Genomic DNA, 21,330 nt, shown 5'->3' on the forward strand with positions numbered 1-21,330 from the left:
TAAGTTAATCTGTGACCTTTGGGATTCGAACAAGTAAACTCCGAGGGGTGTTTTACACCTAATTGCCTAAAGCAAAATTGTTTGGGACTGATTGGGTTGAAAGTTCGCTACACGGGTTCCATAGAAAGTCATGAACTTAATAATAACAAATAAAGCTAATCTGTGGCCTTTGATGTTCGGGCAAGTAAACCCGAGGGATCTCTTTAAATCTAGCACACTAAGGTCATCTGATTTGGATGTGTTGGTTGGAAGCCCGTTACACGGACTTCAAAGGAAACCATGAGCTTTATTTGCAGAAAAATATAATTAGATAGTTTGTATATATTTATGCTTATAGTTCAATTGAATAATATGTTTGAAAAATGTTTGGTTGTAAACATTGGGACTGACCGTAAACTACTTTGACTGGTGTAAGTGGTTTGAAACGTGTAACCAATCTGGGTAAATATTAGGGAATTCTTAGAAAATATTTTTTAGCAAAAGATTGTTGTCAGTCAACAAATAGCTAGAGTCAGTCATTGTCATGATTTGAAAAATGAAAATGAGCATATTTTGCATCACATGTTTTCACGAGAGTAAGACCATAATCTGTTCCATGTGCTAACCCAATACCTGTAAAAGTGAACAAGTGTTGTAACTTTTGATTTTGTTGAGTTGCATTAGGGAATGGCTAAAAAACCTTGTTTTACTTGTTATATATCTTTATGGGGTTAATGTCAAGTTATCTCAAGGCCCGACAGCTACACCTTCGACTGTATGATATAATGAGGTTAATTGGATTGAACATGTTCGTTTGTTTTGTTCATTGCATTAATGTTTGGAAAAAAATATATCTTTTTGTACATATGTTATTTTCTTTATTTCTTCTTTTATTGCATGCATGCACTCTTAATTCCATTTAGTCCTTTTCGTTCCTTCCATTCTTTTCATCTTGGTTTCTTTTTAGTCACCTGTCGTCTTCTCTAGGTAGATTCTCGAGTTCGTTCTTTCTTGAGGACAAGAAAGGTCTAAGCTTGGGGAGGTTTGATAGGTGCATTTTATGCACCTATTTTGCATGTTTATTTCCATTTTTTTATAGCATTCTACTTTATAATTCTTGCATTTAGTTGATTATTAGGGCAATTGCATATTTCATTAAGAGTGCCTGGTACTTCATTATTTTTGATTTATTTTGCAGGCATTATGGAGCATGGAACGTGGAGCTTGGATGCATGGATGCATGGATGCTTGGATGCTTGGAACGTAGAGCTTTGGAACATGAAGATGGAGCCAACAGTGAAGACGTTTTGGAATTTTAGCAAAAAGCACGGGCCATGCCAAAAACGCATGGTCAAGACAAATGGCCATGCCAAAGAAAAACACATGGGCAAAAGGCATGGCCATGCTAAAAACGCATGGCCTTGTGGCAAGTCACGTGAACTCTAATAAAAGAGGAGGAGACGTCATTTTAAAGGACAGAACGGTTTTGGGAGTAGTTTCTGGCGATCTAGGCCAATTTTGGGAGAATTTTTGGAGCTTTTGAGAAGACTTAATCATTGCAAACATTTGGATTTCACTTTTGTAAGGATTAAACATTCTAATTCCATCTTATTCTTGTTTGATTTGTTCTTAGCCATGTGTGGCTAAGAAACCCTAGTTTCTAGTTCTTGTTCAAAACATGTTGATTGCTTGACTTGAAGCATATGATTTGATGTTTGATTTGTGATTCTATTCTAGTGATTATGTTTTTGTTTAAACTAGAATCCTTGAATTTGATTTGTGTTTGATTGGCCACTTTCATGAATTGAATTTTTGTGCAGTTAATTAACTTTTAGGGCACCTAATCGTTCTATTGAGTTAATAATTGGTAACAAGCAATAAGTTTTCTTATTGTAAAACATATATCACATGTTTTCACACTTCCGAGCGTATGAGAAGAAATGAACATTGTTGGGAAGCTTGTACAAAACTTAATGCGGTTTTTCAATACAATCTAAGAGCGTGTTTAGGTTGAATTAGTAAAGCTAGGTCTAATCAAAGAGCGTGTTTTGGTTAGATAATTTGGCAAGCGAGAGTTATTAGAGCGTGTTAATATCTTTCAGTACCAACATAGAATAGCAATCTAGAATTACATCAAGTCATAATCAAGTTGAACAACAACATTGAGAACAAGAACTAGAACCATTCAATCAATTTGTTTACAAATCTATTTCATTTTGTGCATGTTTTTAAAGTAGATTGTTATTTAGTTATTTACTTTTGCAAACAAACCCCCCTTTGTGACCAAAGTACCTTGTGCAAAAAGGTATAGACTTTTGTCCCGTGTCTCTGTGGTTCGACCCTGCTTGCCTTGTACTACTTTTTAGTGCATTAAAGCAGTGTATTTGGAGTCTATTGTACCCCTATTATTTGTTGGGTCTGACACGCCTAACAGGATTTCATTTAGGCTTTAGCTTCTCTTCAAGTGTACATTATTATTAACATTTCAGTCTTAGTAAAAACTGATAAGAACTTTGGGCTTCTTTTGAGGTCAAAATGGTGAAAAAATATTGATGACTTGAAGCCTAAAGTTTTTGTTTCATAAGTAGCTAAAAGACTTATATTTTTGTTGTTTAATGCTATCTTAGGTCGTTTGTGTGGTAAAAATGATGTCATTCAGATGGTTTTTTTAGTTAAATAGATAAACTAAGTGATTATATTTTGACAATTGGTTCTCAATATTCCTAAAAGTATACATTAAGCACCAGGTAAAACATTTGAATCAAAACATGGGTTAAGTTTCCATCTTTTTTAAGTTTGTTTCGAGGTCATGAATATCATGATCTCATCTTGGAATATATATAGTGGTTCAAAATGTTTACCGCTAATAGTGATTTGTTGCTATTACATTACATATACTCCAAATATTTTAAAAATATCATTCATTAGGCACGACTACATATTCCAAGATGAGATCACGATATTCAAAGCATACGTTTTATAAAAAATTTGAAATCCTTTTTAACATATGAAAAAAAAAAACATCTCATTCCACTGAGATAATAAGAACCACAAAAAAGTTTATCTGTTTAACTAAAAAAACATTTGAATGTCATCATTTTTAATACAGAAACGACCTAAGATAAAAACAACAAAAATCTAAATTTGTTAGATACTCTGAAACAAATACTTTAGGCATCAAGTCATTGATACTTTTTTTGACCATTTTGCCCTCAAAGGAAGCTCAAAGTACTTATCAGTTTCTACTAAGTCTGAGATGTTAAAATAGTGCCTGATAACTAATAAGGAATAATGATTTTTGGATAAACCTAAAAACTAATATGATAACGTATAAAGTGGTAAACTACTATTACAGTGATGGTCATTGTGGCATAAACTTTTAAAAAATTGGTCCTTATATCAATAGTTTGTTACAGTATTGGTCCTTGAGGCAAGAATCTGTTACAATAACTATCCTTGTGGCAAGAATCTGCTACAAAAAGGTCCATGTACCAAAATCTGTTACAAAAACGTCCCAGGTTAATAATTTGCTTAATTTCCCTCTTTTTTCTATGTTTTTTCAACATATAATTAGTTTTTCGCAAATAATAGAAGTTTTTGTATGTATGATAACTATTGATTTCCTATTCCATTTTCACTTTTGACTTTGCTCACTTTTTTCCTTTCTAACTCCGTGTATTTGACATTTCAAAAACCTTCTCCAAATGAGGACACTATATATTGGATCATAAAAAATGATAAATAATAGAATTAGAAGCATACAACTATAGACTCATATAAGGAACTAAAGCTACAAGCAGTATTCCTTTGTATTTTATTAAACAAATGGTTCATTGAAATTCTCCAGTGTAACACATGTGAAGTGATAAAATATGCTACAAATCTGGAAAAAAATCTCATACAACAGTTCTAATCGGGTAATTGCATCAAACGTGTGAAATGAAAAAATTATGCTATGAATGTTTACCATCTTTCTTGGTGGAGGTTATATTGGTAAACCGTAAACCATGTTTTATGTTCAACATTCTAGGTTTGACATTTTCATCACCAACAATAGTTATGCTTTGTTGCCCCCTCCAACCGTCTACACTCAATTGCAATTTGAAGTCTGGGTATGTTGTCCGTCCTTTGTATTTGAAATTAATTTTCTGTTCTATACTTAAATTTTGATTTTTCTCTATTTCTTCCTTTCTAATATGTTAGTTTGACATTTTAAAACCCTTCTCGGTATCTCATGAATTTGTGTTAATATAAGAATTATATAGTTTTTGTGTTACAGGAATCTGATATCAACTCTACCTTGGATCTTCGAAATTGGGTAAGTTGTCTTTAACCGTTTCACTGGATATGGTTTGTGTACATAATTTTTATAGATTTTGGTCCTTAATCAATACTCTATTACAATAATGGTCCTTCAGGCATAAGTTTTTATAGAATGGTCCTTATTTCAATTTTATCCTATTTACAGGGAGTTTTAGTTGAATTTATAACAATGTATCCATGGATTAATACAACCATAGAGTAGGCTATTAATCTCTTCTAAGTATTTTTAGAATATTCTCCAAAAGTCAGTTACTAATCATAATAGTTAGTTTCAAATTTACTTTTTAGAATCTAATTTTCCATATGGATTACATATAAAGTATGTTAAAAGTCAATGAAATTTGGATTTCCATTTCAGTAAATGCCTTCTTGTGATGCCTCCAAAATAGTGACAAATGACTTCTACTTCCAATACAATAGTCCCCCGCCGTTCATGCAGGAGATCACTTTTAGTAGAGATACCAACGTTGCCTGTATATTACGACTGTTGGAATTATTCCTGTGTGTGTGAGTATTGTGGGGTGTTTTTTTGGTATCATGAGAGAGTATTGTATTTATCCCGAGCCAATCATCCACGATATACAAAATGATGTAAGTCGGGAAATGTTGTTCTTCCCTACCCTATTCGCCCGCCTGAAATGATTATGCAATTTTATGAAGATGATCACTTTATGCATAACATAAGAGCATATAATTCCATGTTCTCTATGACTTCTTTTGGTACAAAGGAAGATCACTCAATCAAAAAGGTTGTGCACCATATGTGTTTAAGGTCAGTGGTCAGATTTACCATTGGATTGGATCCTTTTGTCCTCAAGACATTCATTAACCCCGATTTCTACAGTTGTATATGTGTGATAATGAAAATGAGGTTGCTAATAGACTTCATTCTTTTCATGGAGAGGGTGAAGTACTTTTTTCTGCAAATGTTGTAGATTCATTAAGTCACATGTTAAAACCACATAATGAGTATGTCTGTACATTTAAGACTGCAAGAGAAATAGCTCAGTTAATGAATTTAGATTCATATGGTGTACTGTTATTTGATCATGTGCCTGACAGAAGATATGGTCCACCGGCTACTGGAAGTTTGGGTTGTATTGTTTGTGGTGATGATGTTTCTGGGGCTGTTTATGACATTGTTGTCCATTCAAAGTCTAGGTCAGCTATGCGAGTTAGTAAGCTACATCCGAATTATATGGCTTTGTAGTATCCATTACTATTCCCGTATGGTGAAGAAGGATGGTCTCCCACCATGCATTTAAGTATTGACTCTAATAGAAGTTTAACAAATAATATGTATTACAGTTATCCAATTCATGATCGAAAAAATTACTCTCTTATTTTACATGCACGTCGCCTTTTCCACCAGTATTTGGTGGATGCCTATACTTGCATTGAACAATCTAGGCTTGAATTTATTGAACACCATCAACAACAATTGCGTTTAGAGTACATTAACATTATATATGACACTTTGTCCAAAGGTGATACGGGCAGTCGTGTCGTTGGTAAGCGTGTCTTTCTACCTGTAACTTTCGTAGGGGGGCCTAGTTATATGTATAAACACTATAAGGACGTTCTAGCCATATGTAGGGTTCATGGTAAGCCACAATATTTCATCACTTTCACTTGCAATGTTAAATGGACCGAGTATAGAAGATACATGGATGTTGCTGGTCAGCGTGATATTCAAAACATACCAGATATCATTGCACACATCTTTAAGATCAAAGTTCATGCTTTTATTAACTTCCTTTGTAGGGTTTCAAAGCACTCCATGGATGATGACAATGAGCCCCTTTGATGAATTCTAGGTTAAAAGCCCAAGACTTGTCTTTTCCCTATAAATAGTCATGTATTATTCATTATTAGGGTCAAGAGAGGGAGGCAAAATGTAGCCGCCACGTTGTGAGGTTTCTTGTAGAGTTAGATTCTTATTTCTTAAGTGTAATTTGTTCCTCACAATTCAATAAATCGAGTGATCATTCGACATAATCTTCATATTTGTGTTTGTTCTTATTTTCCGCATCTTGTTCATCAAATCTCAATTAGGGTTTTAAACCCAACAAGTGGTATCAGAGCGGCTCTTTGAAAATCTATTGATTTTTGAAGTATCGGTTCTTGATTTGATGATTTTCTGCACAAGTTACTGAAGATTATTGGTGTTTTGGTGGTTTGGAATCAAAGATTCTTGTTCAAGAAACTGTTCATGGAGATTTATGAATTATGCTACTGTTCATCTGGGTATTATTTCAATCCAAATCTTATTTTGTTCATATTCTCTATTGGATCTGATTGATTTTTTTTTATACTAAATCAGTCGATTGCCTCGTAAATCAATTTCTTTTGATTTGGGCCAAAGTTTTTGCTCATTACTGTTCATGATTTTTTTTTGAGCCCTAATATCATATCACAGAGTTTCCATTTGCGTCATTTGCTTTTGTATCTCTTTTGTTCACTACATCCATATGTTCGACCACTCATGGTTTGTCTCAATTAACAATCGATGATTATGTCTTGATCGACTGAAGATATTAATATTCTTGATAAGTTACTGTTCGTCAAACATTATCGTTATTGTTCATATGATTCAATTTGAAGCCCAAATCACTTTCTGTGTAATCGATTCAAGCTCCTTCTGAATCGCGATTCTCGTGATGTCGATCTTTCATCATATTTATTCTTCATTTAATTGATTTATGTTTTACAATCGAATCATTTTCATCTTCAAAATCAGTTAGCGATTCGTGGATTTATCCAGACTTGTCATTCAACTGAGATTGTCGACTTCTTCATAAGTATGAATTAATTTCAAATAGTCGATGAATCTGTCGATGCTATTTGTATATCACAAATATCTCATGAATCGGTGATATGAGCAACTGATTTCTATCGATTATCAATTATCATTCCGAAGTGGTTCGTATTTGTTGAATTTGGTGATCTAGGTATGAAGAATCTAAATCTGAAAGATCTTTTAGTTTGTATTTCGAGAGTGAAAATGTCATTAGAATCGATTGCAATGGGAAACTGATTTCGTGATTGTATTGATCCGAGGATGTCAATTTTGGCATTTGTCAATAATCAGTCTTAATGGTCCAAGAAACAAAAGTCAAAATTAAAAGTTATGGAGATTGAATCGGTTCGCTATAAGGTGGTTCTCGGAATCGAGCATGTGTTTGGATGGGGCTTGACCACTTGCGAATGAAATCGGGACTAAATTGGAAGAACATTGGTCAACAGAAAAGTCAAAATCGCTATGAATTTCCTTACCTGCGAATGAAATCGGAACTCAATCTTGGAATTGAACACAAGTTTTATGATCGAAACTGGCTTTGTGATTGGAATCAGGTTCTCAATCGCCAAGTGGGTATTGTTGTCGGGGCTTCAAATAATCAAAACAAATGAATTCCCAATCAGTGAGTGATGATCGGAACGAATGTAATTTGACTCAACTGGAATGTGTTGAGGATTTGTTCGCAACTGTCAAGTCAACAGAAAAGTCAAAATTGCCGTGAAAAGTTCTTACCTGTGAACGAATGAAGAACAAATTGATCTCATCTAGATGAACATTGGTCAAAATCGAAAAGTCAAAAATTGATGATTTGCAAATGCTCACTGCGAACGAATAAAATTGGAATGAGATGTTGTATGGCCTAGCATTCGTAACTATGCGATCGGAACGAAGGTATGTTCGGAGTTTGGAAATATTGGTTGATCTCCGAATTGGTCTTTGGAATTAAGTCGTTGTTGTTGTTCATTCGTATTTAATCAAATTGGGAAGAATATGTCAAAGTTTGATTTTTTGTCCCTACAACTTCAGCAGTTTGATGCTTTTCGTCCCTGTTATTTTCACAGCTTGGCAGTTTTGGACTATTTCCAGAAATTGTTACAAATAAAGGGGAATGTGATGCAGATTTATTATTTTAATCCCCTAACTTTCAGCAAAGTGACAATTTCAGCCCATTTTTCGAAAAGTTTACAAATTTGAGGGCTGATGAACAGTTTTGGATTTTTCAACGCTCATATTTTTTCGTGAACAGCAAAATAAAGATTCCATCAAGTCTTGGCGGTTCGGAAAGTCGTTTTTTTGTGATAACGTCAAATTTTCACGATTTTTTCGGATTTTATACTTCATTGTGTATATCTTTTTGTCGCGGGGGAGCATAGTAAATTTTTATCCATTCAAGATCATTCTCATGACCTTTTGAAGGCTTTATAATCATGTTTTTGATTATAAATCGGGGGAGAATTTGGTATGGCCATTCGAAATTGGATTTGTGATTTTTCAAAGTTGAAGATTTTTGATAAAGCTTGTGGGAGAATTATGAAGGTAGCTTTTACAACAGAAGTTCTTCATCGAGCTCTACTAAAGTTTTTACAGAGAAGTATCATTTACAGCGGAAGTTTTTCATCGAGCTCTGCTAAGGACTTGTTATATCTCCGACTTCTTGTATTTTCTCGATCAAGTGGCGTTACGAATCTTAAAGTTTGGGTTGTTACATGATATTTTTTGATGGCTTATATCATTAGCTTATTTGAAGATCATTGTGACTTGGAGGGGGAGCTCTTTAAAGACAAGAAGTGATTCAATTTCTTTGTTCTGAAATGGTTTTTTATGGCGGGTTTGGTTTTCATGAAGATTCTTTGGGATTACATTCGAAAATGAAGTTTAAAGACATTACCTCAGTGCTTGATTTATATATCCTAGAGCCCGTTTTTGAAGACTATTGAAGAATCAAGATTTGTGGATTGCTTCATATATTCCTCGTTGCAGATCTTTTTATTTGCTAGATGCTTGTTTTGGAAGTTAAAGCATTGTCATCCATTCCATACTTTGAGGGGGAGATTGTAGGGTTTCAAAGCACTCCATGGATGATGGCAATGGGCCCCTTTGATGAATTCTAGGTTAAAAGCCCAAGACTTGTCTTTTCCCTATAAATAGTCATGTATTATTCATTATTAGGGTCAAGAGAGGGAGGCAAAATGTAGCCGCCACGTTGTGAGGTTTCTTGTAGAGTTAGATTCTTATTTCTTAAGTGTAATTTGTTCCTCACAATTCAATAAATCGAGTGATCATTCGATATAATCTTCATATTTGTGTTTGTTCTTATTTTCCGCATCTTGTTCATCAAATCTCAATTAGGGTTTTAAACCCAACACTCTTTAAACATAAGAATTATTGAAAACATTCTCTAGTCAGCTAGATCTTGTTGAAATCCTTAACGTTTGCTTCTTGTTAAATCATTTTTTTAATCTCAACAAACCAACATTGAAAAAAATAGAGATAATCAAGAAAGAAAGAAAGAACCAGGGTTGTGTTTCCTTTTTGCAGTTCCAAAAATGAAGAAATAAGAAATCGAAAAAAACAAAATTATCCTTCTTTCCCTTCTCCACATTCACACCCTTTTGACTAGGCATGTGTTGTTTGTGTTTATATAACTTATCCCCAATTTTTAGTTCAAGATTTGGCGGCGAAGTAAGAAGAAAGTTTTACAAGTCTTTTCACGCTTGTAAAATTTTCTTCTTGCTTCGTCGCCAAATCTTGAACTAAAAAGTAAGGACAGATTATACAGATACAAACAACACATGTCTAGTGGTGTGAATGTGGAGAAGGGAAATAACAACAATTTCGTTTTTTTCGGTTTCTTATTTCTTTATTTTTAGGACGGCAAAAAGCCAACACAACCCTGGTTCATTTTTTTCTTTCTTAATTATCTCCATTTTTTTCAATGTCGGGTTGTTAAGATTAAAAAAACGATTTAACAAGAAGCAAACATTAAGGAATTCAGTAGGAACTAGCTGACTAGAGAAGGTTTCAATAACTCCTATGCTTAAAGAGTATCATACCATTAAATTTCTAACAAAAAAAAGATATATACACTAAAGTCATAATATTTTCAATGATTTAACAACAAAGTCCTAAACTTTATTTTTTGACAGTAAAGTCCTAATTGACGATTTGACAAGAAAGTCCTAAACTTTATTATATCTGACAAAAAAACTCTTAATTACCGGCTAACCGGAAAAAAAATGATAAAAATGTCAAAAACTGCTGGTAATTTAGATTTTACTGTCAAAAAAATAAAGTTTAAGACTTTCTTGTCAAATCGATGAAAATATTGGAACTTTAATGTATATATCCCATAAATTAATTACGTTATATAAAAAAATTAATATATAATCACTATAAATTAACCTTAAATATTTAATATTGAAGACTACAATATAAAAATAACAAACTTTTAAATGTTAATGCAACTAATAATTAAAATATAGCATTATTAAATGTTGATAATTTTAGTGTCATCATGTAATTTTATGTAATTGGAACTAACATGTGAGCTAAGGGCTTCATAATTTTGTACTCGAATATATGTATGGGTATGTGCGGAGTGCACGCATGTATAAGATCGAATTAGAAATCGGTTTCAACGACAAGCCGAGAGTCCGGGGGCAGCGCCCCTGGGTCCGGGGTTTCCAAAGGGGTAGTGCCCCTTTGGCGGGGTCAAGGGGCAGCGCCTCTAGCGGGTCCAAGGGGAAGAACTGCTGGCTAGGGTCCCGCTCCCAGGTCAGTGGGTGGGGTCGAGGGCCAGTAAAAACTCTCCAAATTTTACATATGAAAACATAGTGGGAAAAACGAATTCTTGAAGGTGATTATGAAAAACTTACGAAATTCATCAATTTTGGAAACCCTAAATCCTCATTAAATTCTGGATTAAAGCAACCCATGACGACCAACCATAAGAGTAAACTCTAATCTCGTTTATTATATATTAGGTGTAACACCCGTATATTATACGGGTTGATTAAAAAATTAAATATTAAAATTTAAATAATAAGTATTTTTCAAAATAAAATTTTGAAAAAATGAATGAACAAACATATTAATTACAATTTATTATCGTATTTATTATATTTAATACTTTACATATATAAGTAAAAGTATTATGTGGCTTTTCAATTTTAAAACTTGAAAAAACCCATAAATTGACATATGGATATTATTTATTTAAAAAATATCACAAAATGACAAGTGTCAAAATTCATGAAAGATTGACATTAACAGAAAGATCTTTATTTATTAGGAGGATAAACGACTCTTCTCTTTGAGAAGACACAAAAAACCACTAGCTCTCTTTCTCTTCAAACGAACATAGAATCCTTTTACTAATTTGGCTTAAGATTTCTGTGCTTAGATTCGTAAGTGTCCACTTGGATTATTCTAGGCTGAATTTGTTGCAACCCAAGCATAGAGTAGAAATATTAATTCGGAAAGTATTCACACGATCCAAGGGGTATCCAGATCTCTAACATAAACCCTAATTCATCCAACATTAAATAAATAAGTCAATAGTACAAAACATAAATTTCAAAAAATAATTAATAGAATATATAAATGATTGGTAATACTGATCCAAAAAAACATTTACTCTGGTGTTAAAAAAACAATTTTAAGATTAATTATTAAAATATAACCTCAAAAGAAGTTCTCAAATGTTCTAAGTTCTAAATTAGTTGCATTGTTGGTCTCACAAAACAATATACTTATAAAATATGCACATTAGGTATAATAATAGTAATTTTTGTTTTTAGCTAACTAATTATTGTATATCATAGTCTGCTATGAGAATGATAAAGAAAATATGTTGTTTGATAATATAAATATGTTCAATCTTACATAACTATTGTCATTAACACACATTCTCATTAATTAAATCGTCTATAAGTTATTATATTGTAACGCCCGCAGATCCAGGCTAGTCAATTTAGAGGCAATAGGGGTCGAAAATGACTTTTCGACAAAAGATTATTTAGAATAAATAATCTTAACCAAATTGTAGAATATGTCATAAGGTTTCCGTACATATAAAGAACGCCGAAATCCGAGTTATAACGAAGAAGTTATGGCCCGCCGAAGTTTTACGGCAAAACCGGCACGGCACAGGAAGACGTAAATAGTGAATTTACGATAGAAGACTTTTTAGCCTTAGAAATCTAAACAAAAGTCGTAGAATATGTTAAACTAAGAGCGTTGATAAAAAGAACGCCCAAATCTGACTTCGTATGAGGAAGTTATGATTTTTCTAAGATTCGGCTTAGCAGTGTACAACCCGAAACTCGAATTTTAGTTCGAGCGGTTTTTGGCTTACGTGAAATAAATGAGAGTTGAAGATCTCATTAATAGGAACTCAACGGTAAAAAGACAGACGAAAACGGAGTCCGTATGAAGGAGTTACGAATTCTTCGCGGTCATTTAACAGTCTAAACGCCTCGTACTGTTAAATTTAAGATCGGTCGAGAATTAGCTGACGAAGTCAAAATGAAAGTTGTAGATATTATTTTTACCTACGCGTGGATATAAAGAACGTCAAAAACGGAGGTCGTATGTGAAAGTTACGGATTTTAGAAGTCGGAAGTGTGTTGTGCGAAAATGGGTGATGTGGCACAATCTTGGCCATTGCTTTCTCCCCAAGTCTTGCCACTAGATGGTGACATGTGGCACCAAGTTCAGCCATTTTCACCCTATAAATACCACCTCTCCCACCCTCATTTTCTTCACACCTTTCCCATTCTTTCTTCTCTTTACTCTCTCTCTAGAACCTCTCTCTAGCCCCGAAATCCCCCGAAAAGCCTAGGGAACCTCCCTAGCACGAGGCGGAAGCCCTGGAGTGCTCGACGGCTCCGAGAAGAAGAGCTTTTCGGCTCGGAAACGCTGCTCCAAGCAAAGCCTGATTTTCTATAAAACCCGCTGTAAGTGAGCTACGCCTACGCTATTTTTAATATAGTTTTTATTTAATTATATTAACGTTATTAAGAACATATAATAAATACTTGGGCTATTATTATGGGTTATATAAGTATTTTTTTTACGCTTATATAATAGTAATAATAGCTAGACTATTAATTAGCCTCGGCGAATAATAGACTAAAATCTATTGGTGATAATACTAGGTTTCGTCGAAAGAAATTATTTTAAAGTAAACGAAGCGCTGTCCGAGTACCGAGTCACCACCTTCTCAGGTGAGTGCATAGTCCCTTTCATCTTACACATAGATATGAAGTATTTTATATAAACTACGTGCTATGTGTGCATATTATCTGAATACTTGTTGTCTATGCTGGATGAACGTTTTATACATGTTTTAAAGAATTTAAGGTGTATACGTATTTTATATATACGAATATGTTGGGTATGAGATGGGTAGATGAATGGTGAGAGATAGAAGATGATACATTGGCAGCTATAGACTTAGTGCCTATGGGACAAACACCGGTAGCTATGGACTTAGTACCTGTTAAACGTTGGTAGCTATGGATTTAGTACCTGTTGGGAATTGGTAGCTATGGACTTAGTACCTGTTGAACATTGGTAACTATAGACTTAGTACCTATTAGATAAAGACTGGTAGCTATGGATTTAGTACCTGATGAATAGACCATAGCAGCTATGGAATTAGTGTTTTATGAACGAACATTGGCAGCTATGGATTTAGTGTCAGTCCTATAACCCTGGAGGTAAGGGACTTCGGAATAAACGAATGAAGAATAAATGACTCTTAGGATAAATCCTTAAAGAGTAAAAAAGAGATAACGGGGATGGGTAATTGGGTTGATTCTTTGATTGAACATAATAATTATATTATTGTGGGTTGAAAACCCTATGTACTCACCAGGTTTCCCAACCTGACCCACTCAGTTTATTTATATCACAGGTGTTGATACGAAGTCACTTTACACTGAAAGATTTAAAGAGATGTAGATCACTAGTGTAAATACATGTAAGTTCTGTTTATGCTTATGTTTCTATATTAACGATGACATCCCAAACGTTTTAAGATGAATAAAAATACGTTTCTTCGAAAATGTTTTAATAACGTATTTATCGTGTTTTTCTGGGAACAAATTCCGCAACCTTTTTATAAAATGAAGTACTCTGATTTTTATAAAGCATAAACAAAATCGGTCTTTTCTGGCCGTGAAAATGGGGATGTCACATATATACTTATTATTATTATGCTCAGTTCTGTCAGAATGTTGTCAGAATGTTTTATTGGGTCGTATTCTGTCAGAATGAAAATGAGTGAAAAAACGATATATGAGAACAAAAAAAACAAATAATTAACGAGAATGCATGAAAATGACGATATTATTGTAAGGTTGAACGTATTCGCATTGCTAAACAACTTATTCTCTTAATAATTCTCATAGCATACGATAAATGTACAATAATTAATATATATATATATATATATATATATATATATATATATATATATATATATATATATATATATATATACCATCTTATAAATGGTATATATTTATAGGTCCCACTATTTTTAAAACAAGGGGAAGAAAATTAGGTCTTAAAAGTAATCTAGACCATTAAATTTATTTTAAACTAATTATCAAATGTTCAATCCGTGGCAACAAAAATCCACCGATACTCTCACACAGATTACCCTCTTCTCTATCCCTCTTTACGAGCTACAATTTTCCTCTGAAGAAATCCACGATCTATACAAGCTTCATTGCGTCTTCTATCACAATACAAGCTATTTTACCATTATACAACAGCCATGGAACCATTACAACATCCATCACATTAGCTCTACAAACACCAAAGCCGCCAGATCTACACGATGACGGCACCAACGACAACATTGTCACCACCACTTCTGCATTGTTCATTCTTCTTAGATCTTCCAACCAACAAACATTAGCGTCAAATATGTAGGATCAAGAGTTTGTTTCAAGAAGTTAAATGTAGTATTCATTTGTGTAAATAAAATCTAGATTTGAGTAGAAAAAGCCGATACACTTATTTTTTGTATTTTTGAAAAAAAAAAGTCCAGAAATATTATTTGAACCAACCAATCTGACAAGGATCTGAGGCGGAAGTGAAACTAGATCAAGATGTAGATCGTTGTTACATATTCAACTTCAAGTTGTCAAATAAACAAAAAATGATCCAACTATGAAAGATGATGAAAAAACTTAATAAAGAGTTGTATAATATGTTCCACGAGCAGATCATAATCTGGCAAAAAAGATCAGATCGAAATCTAGGCCGCCATTATTACAGATCGAGTTTTTTTTTTATCAAAATAAAAACATATAAAAAATAATAAAAACAATGAAATATGAACCCAGTAGAAGAGACACAACTAAAGGCTCTAAAAACTTCAACGCGACTTTTAAACTAAAATATTGGATCATAAATAAACTAAAAAAACGAATTTATTTACACCTTACAATTCCATATAAGACACAAAACCAAAAACAGAAGGCATATAAATTTATTCTCATAGCCTAAGATCAGAATTATTACAATAGAAAAAGAAGAATTGTGGTGGGCGGAGAAATATGAGAGACTGCAGTGAGATAGCGACTGTCTAAAGTCTAAACCCTAATGAAACAAATCTCTATTTCAATTTTGAAAAAATGGGCATAACTAGATTTACTCATAACTGTTTGGACCAGGTTATGGGCTTAACCGTCTCAAATAAAATCAAATCCAAAATGAATATTAATTTGGTCCATGAAATATAAAGAATATTAATCGTTTTTCTTGATTAGCTCTGAACATTACATGAATAAAATATAAATTAATTAATTGTAAGATAGGACGATATATGTAGTATATTTTCTTCAAAAAGTTGCAATGTAATTAAAACTTTTAATATTTTTTATGGTTAAAATACAATATTTTATATGCATCCGACTAATTATTTTCTCGGTAGAGAATATAATTTTATTTATTCTGAATATTTACTTTTGTCATTTGCAAGCTTCTTAAACACAATTTTTTCGAAAGCATTAAGAAAGTCATACATATCTTCAAATTTAATTAACATATAATGGTTTAAAATTATGTCTTTGGATGTAGTATCGCATGTCATCAAAATTCTTCTAAAAGTTATCTCTTTGGATGTAATGTCTACGTTTTTACAACATTATTAAAAAAAAAAAAATTAAAGCTTAAATAAAATAGGAGATTCAAAAGAACAACTTAAAATCATTTGAACTAAAGACCCATAAGAAACGATTCATGGTCCTTGATTTTCACAAGTGCATACGTTATAGATTTGTTTTTATTCATGTTCTTTGGATTTAGACTCTGCATTGCGTATTTTCTATAATATGAAATTTTTATAAAATAAATTGTTTCGTTGAGGGAACACTATTTATGGCGAATTGCCATTTGAAAGGAATTAATCAACAAAATAAACTAGGGTTGTGTTATAAGTACCTTCTTAATTATATTTTCCCCGTAAAATCAATCAAATCAACTTTTTAACATTTGATTTGACATAATTTTTTTTTGTCTTTTGTTGTTTTTTTTATTGCTTTTTTGTTGTATTTAATTCTTTTTTAATTTATATTATTATTATTATTATATTTTAATAATAATAATATTATTATTATTATTAATTTCGCACAAAATTTTAACATTCGGACGACATTATAAATTCGAACGGTTATATAAAATCGGTTTCTAAATATTTTTTTATATTTTAATATTAATATTATTACCGTTATTATTATAAATTTTGGATAATATTTTATAAATCGGACATTATAAATTTGAACAACTATATAACCAAACATTATAAATTCGAACGACTATATAAAATCGGAAACATTGTATAGTGCTTAACTAAATGTTTTCAATCCGCATGACGCACGACACGATTGTAATACCGTATCAATTAATATCCGTAATTATTAGGCACAAACTTTGCTTTTGTTCCAATTTTATATAACCGTTTGAATTTATAATCTCCGATTTATAAAATATTATTCGAAATTTATAACAATAATAATATTAATATTAAAATATATAAAATATTGAAAAACCGATTTTATATAGCAATTCGAATTTATAATATCATTCGAATGTTAAAATTTTGTGCGGAATTTATAATAATAATAATAATAATAATAATAATAATAATAATAATAATAACAATAATAATAATAATATAACTTAAAAAAAATTAAAAACAACAAAAAACAAAATAAGAAACAAAAACGAAAAAGAAAAACAAACAAACAAAAGACAAAAATCAAATCAAAGGGGTGGAATTGAAAAAAGAAGAGGGATACTTATAGAAAACCCAATAAACTATTCCCCGAAATACTATACAAAATCAGGATCATTTGAAATCAAAAATTCGTGAAACTCTAGAACTTTTCAATTTTTATTTTTTTACACTTTGACTCATCTTTTATTTTATTTTATTTTTTGACTTTACCGGCTTTTAAGTTGCATCTATTCTTTATTTTTAACCAAATAGACAATATAATCTATTTTTTTAACCGAAACAACAAAATATGTCATTTTTACAAAACAAAGTAATGGTTGAAATAAAACTATTTGATGTTGGCCAAATTCAAATCAAGTTCCATTTATTATACTCGATTCCAGTTTCAAACTTGAAGGAAAGACGATTCAGAAATAGGAATGCAATTTCGAATGCAAAATTTAGCAATCAACTTAGAAATGTACTTTTTAGAAATAGAAACTCTCCGTTAAAAAGAACAATGAGTCGCTAAAATAAATTAAATTACCGCATGAAAACTATCCACCAAAATGACTTATTTGACATCGCCGCATCGTGCGGGTACACTATATATATATATATATATATATATATATATATATATATATATATATATACACACACACACTAGCTGTATACCCGCGTAATGCGGCGGTAACAAATAATTTCTTTTGGCAATTAGTTTCATTCAGCAACAATTTTTTTTTTGCATAATATTTTCAGGCGATGATTTTTTTTTTTTTTTTTTTTTGGCACACCATTTCAGGTTAATAGTTTCCTTTCAACGGATATTTTCTTTTTAAGAAACCTGTCATCGATTATTTAATTTCATTCGGAAATCAAACCATCAAGTTCACTCCAAAAGCATAAATTAAAAACCAAACATTAAGGAACCTAAGTATTAGACAATTGGGGAGAGAGATGAGGGGATTAGTTATCTTTGGATTTTGGTTCTTGTTTTCCCGGCACAACCATTTTTATTTTTCGATGGGCAACAGATAGTAATATTTCAACTAATATGTTATCTATTTATCATCAATATTTATTATGAATTAGAACCTGACATTCAATCCCCCAAGCTTTTTTTTAGAACGGTGGGTTAGTATATGACTGGGATAGAAGTCAGGATCTCTTTGTTAGTAACTCCTTGTTAGGCACCTTGTTAGCCAAGTAGGTTAGCTCAACTTATCCCTAGCCATGCCTTATGAATAGTAAATTTTGTGACTTTAGGTTTTTGCCAAATTTGACTTTATCATTGAAGTGAAAACTTTTACATTTTTGTGTTTTGATACTTATATATTAAAGTTAGCCATGCCTTATGAATAGTAAAACTTTTACATCTGTAGCGACATTGACACTTTTCGTCATTGCTATAAAAACTTTTATATTTTGCCGTTTTTTCCATTAGGTTTTTGCCACAAATGTTTGGTGAACTTGACACTTTTCATCAGTGAAAATTATTACATTTTTGTGCGTTTTTGCCACAAGTTATTTTTTATGCTTTTTTTTTAGTCATTAAAAATTACAAAACCATACCGACATCGTATTTTTCAATTAGATCCCTATACACTTCTACAACCCTTGGTTTTATTTTCATCCTAGGTGGTAGTTATTGGCTTTACATATGTTTGTAGTATCATATGCGAGACAACTATCGAGAGTACTTATGTGCGGACGAAAACCAGAAATGTTATATCAACCCAACCATTTTCCATTTGCAAGTTGTGTGCCATATGCTGGAGATGGGGTAGATTTGTCTTTTGGTATTTTTTTCATCAATGGAGTCTCCATGAGCTACTATCCTTTTATTGTATATGAGTCTCTTGGTGAATCGGATGCAATGAGTACCAGAAAATTGAAAACATTTTATAGGCGAATAAGTTTGATGGGATATTTATTTATTTACCCTTATGGTTATTTTTCCTTCTAGATAAATAGCAACATGCTTACACTTATGTATCCATAATAGCACACACACACATTACGCAGCATACAGACACACATGCACACCAATCATAAGAAAATTAGCAATGTACTTTGGATTATATGCCCATTTATACCACTGTACTTTCATTTTTCTATATTTGACAAAATAGAAAATAAAAGCATGATGTTATATTTGACAAAAAAAAATGAGTACATTGCTATTGGAAAAACATAAAATGGAAGTAGGTTCCTATATCTGACAAAAAAACAAAAGTATATTGCTATGAAAATAAAATTCTCTAAAGTACATTACATTTCGATTTTTTGCTTTCAAATCATAAAACTTATGCATAAAAGATAAAACTTCCTAAAAGAAAAAGTAATGACAATGATCACAGTGATCAGACTTATACATAATTAGTGATCAGACTCATACATAATTACATGATGCTAGATTTGACAAAAAAAAATGAGTACATTGACTCTATGTGAAGCCCAATGGTTAAAGCCTTTTTGTAGCAAGGTGGACTGCCTCAAGAAAGAAGAGTTAAAAAAAATTAGAATGTACATAGGTTAAGAAAATAAAATAGGAACAAAAAACAGGATAACATTGAGAAAATAAAAACAATGTTAGAGTAAAGAGTTTTTTGTCCTACCTAGCATGTGATCAATTATCATTATATGACTACAAAACCTTCCAAGATAGCCTCAAGACTTGTTGAATAAGAAGGGTTAAAAAAGAGAGTTAAAAGTTAAATATAAAAGACTAAATTACAACAAATATATGCAAAAAAAAAAACAAAAAAAAAAAAACAAAACAAACAAACAAACAAACAAACAAACATGTTTTCCACTTTTGTGCAAATTTCTCGGATTTATAACGCTTGACTTGGAAATTACTGAGATTTAAGAAAAGTATTAACCACCATCAAGGCTTTTGTATGTTGTCCAAGTTAGAATCATAAACTATATTCCCAATGTAGATTAAACCTCCGTTTTAACCATTAACCAAACAATGATGTAAATGTGACAAAACAAACAGAAACGGAAGTTGGATGCTTTACAAAGAAAATAAAATCCAATGTTCTTTTAACATTTAAGCATTTTTCATATTAAACCATTATATTTTTAAAATCAAATTGGTCTTTCTAGAGGATAACTTCAAACAATCCATTGAGAGAGAAAAGAATAGATTAAAATCAAATCTTAATAGTTTTCTTTAATCTTGGTGATTCGAAAACTCAATGTTCAGGGTTAGATTTAAGATTAGTAAAAATGAGAAAAAAGAACCTGGAGAGTTAAGCAATCTGAGAATTCTGTTAGTCTCGATATTTGTTTGTGATTCCCATTTTCATCAAAGATTTGATTTTTTTTTGGATGTTTCCACCCATGGTTTAAGCTTTAAGATATTATAGCATTAAAAACACAATAATTCCCTTTTCAACTTTTTTTAAAGCATAAATAAAGGTGACTTTCAATTCAAGTTGTCACCTACAAATTAAATATTACCAAATGTTAATTATTAACGAACAACAATGCAACCATGAGATTACTACTTTAGAGAAAAAAAAAGTGTTTTAGCTTGTTTTGTTCTTAAGTTACAGTTTGTTGGCAACACAAAATTGCACTTCATCTAGAGTAACCTGCATAAATTATAAAATAATTGAGTCAAATGAGGCTAAAATACACTTGACATTTACTTGTAAAAGATATAGAACAACATGACCAACTCAAGCTTGAAAATGTGTTGTTATTGTAAATAAATTATAAATACTTGTTTGCCAAAGCATAAAAGTGAGTGCATTTTTTTTTCTTATTTAAGATTTTTTTTCCTACTAAAGCATAATAGTGACTGCAAATGTACTTTTTTTTTTTCGTATATAAGAATTTATTTTTTCATACCAAAAAATTTAATTCAAATTTATCTTTCTTATAAACACACATATATACAAATTCAAATTTAATTATATTTTAGGCATCTGAAAAGTGCAGAGTATATCTCATACCTAGGTTGTTTAAACGTGAAGAA

General features: G+C 31.6%; 1 long non-coding RNA gene across 1 annotated transcript; it reads left to right on the forward strand.

The window, feature by feature from the left end:
• Positions 1 to 12,896: 12,896 nt before the first annotated feature.
• On the forward strand, positions 12,897 to 14,117 carry LOC145029446 (uncharacterized). Its single transcript, XR_013676545.1, has 3 exons — positions 12,897 to 13,059; positions 13,261 to 13,329; positions 14,022 to 14,117. It is a non-coding gene; the product is annotated as an uncharacterized LOC145029446 (long non-coding RNA).
• The last annotated feature ends 7,213 nt before the right edge of the window (positions 14,118 to 21,330 follow it).

This window comes from Lactuca saligna, chromosome 2, assembly GCF_052625555.1.
Source record: "Lactuca saligna cultivar CGN05327 chromosome 2, ASM5262555v1, whole genome shotgun sequence".
Taxonomy (NCBI): Eukaryota; Viridiplantae; Streptophyta; class Magnoliopsida; order Asterales; family Asteraceae; genus Lactuca; species Lactuca saligna.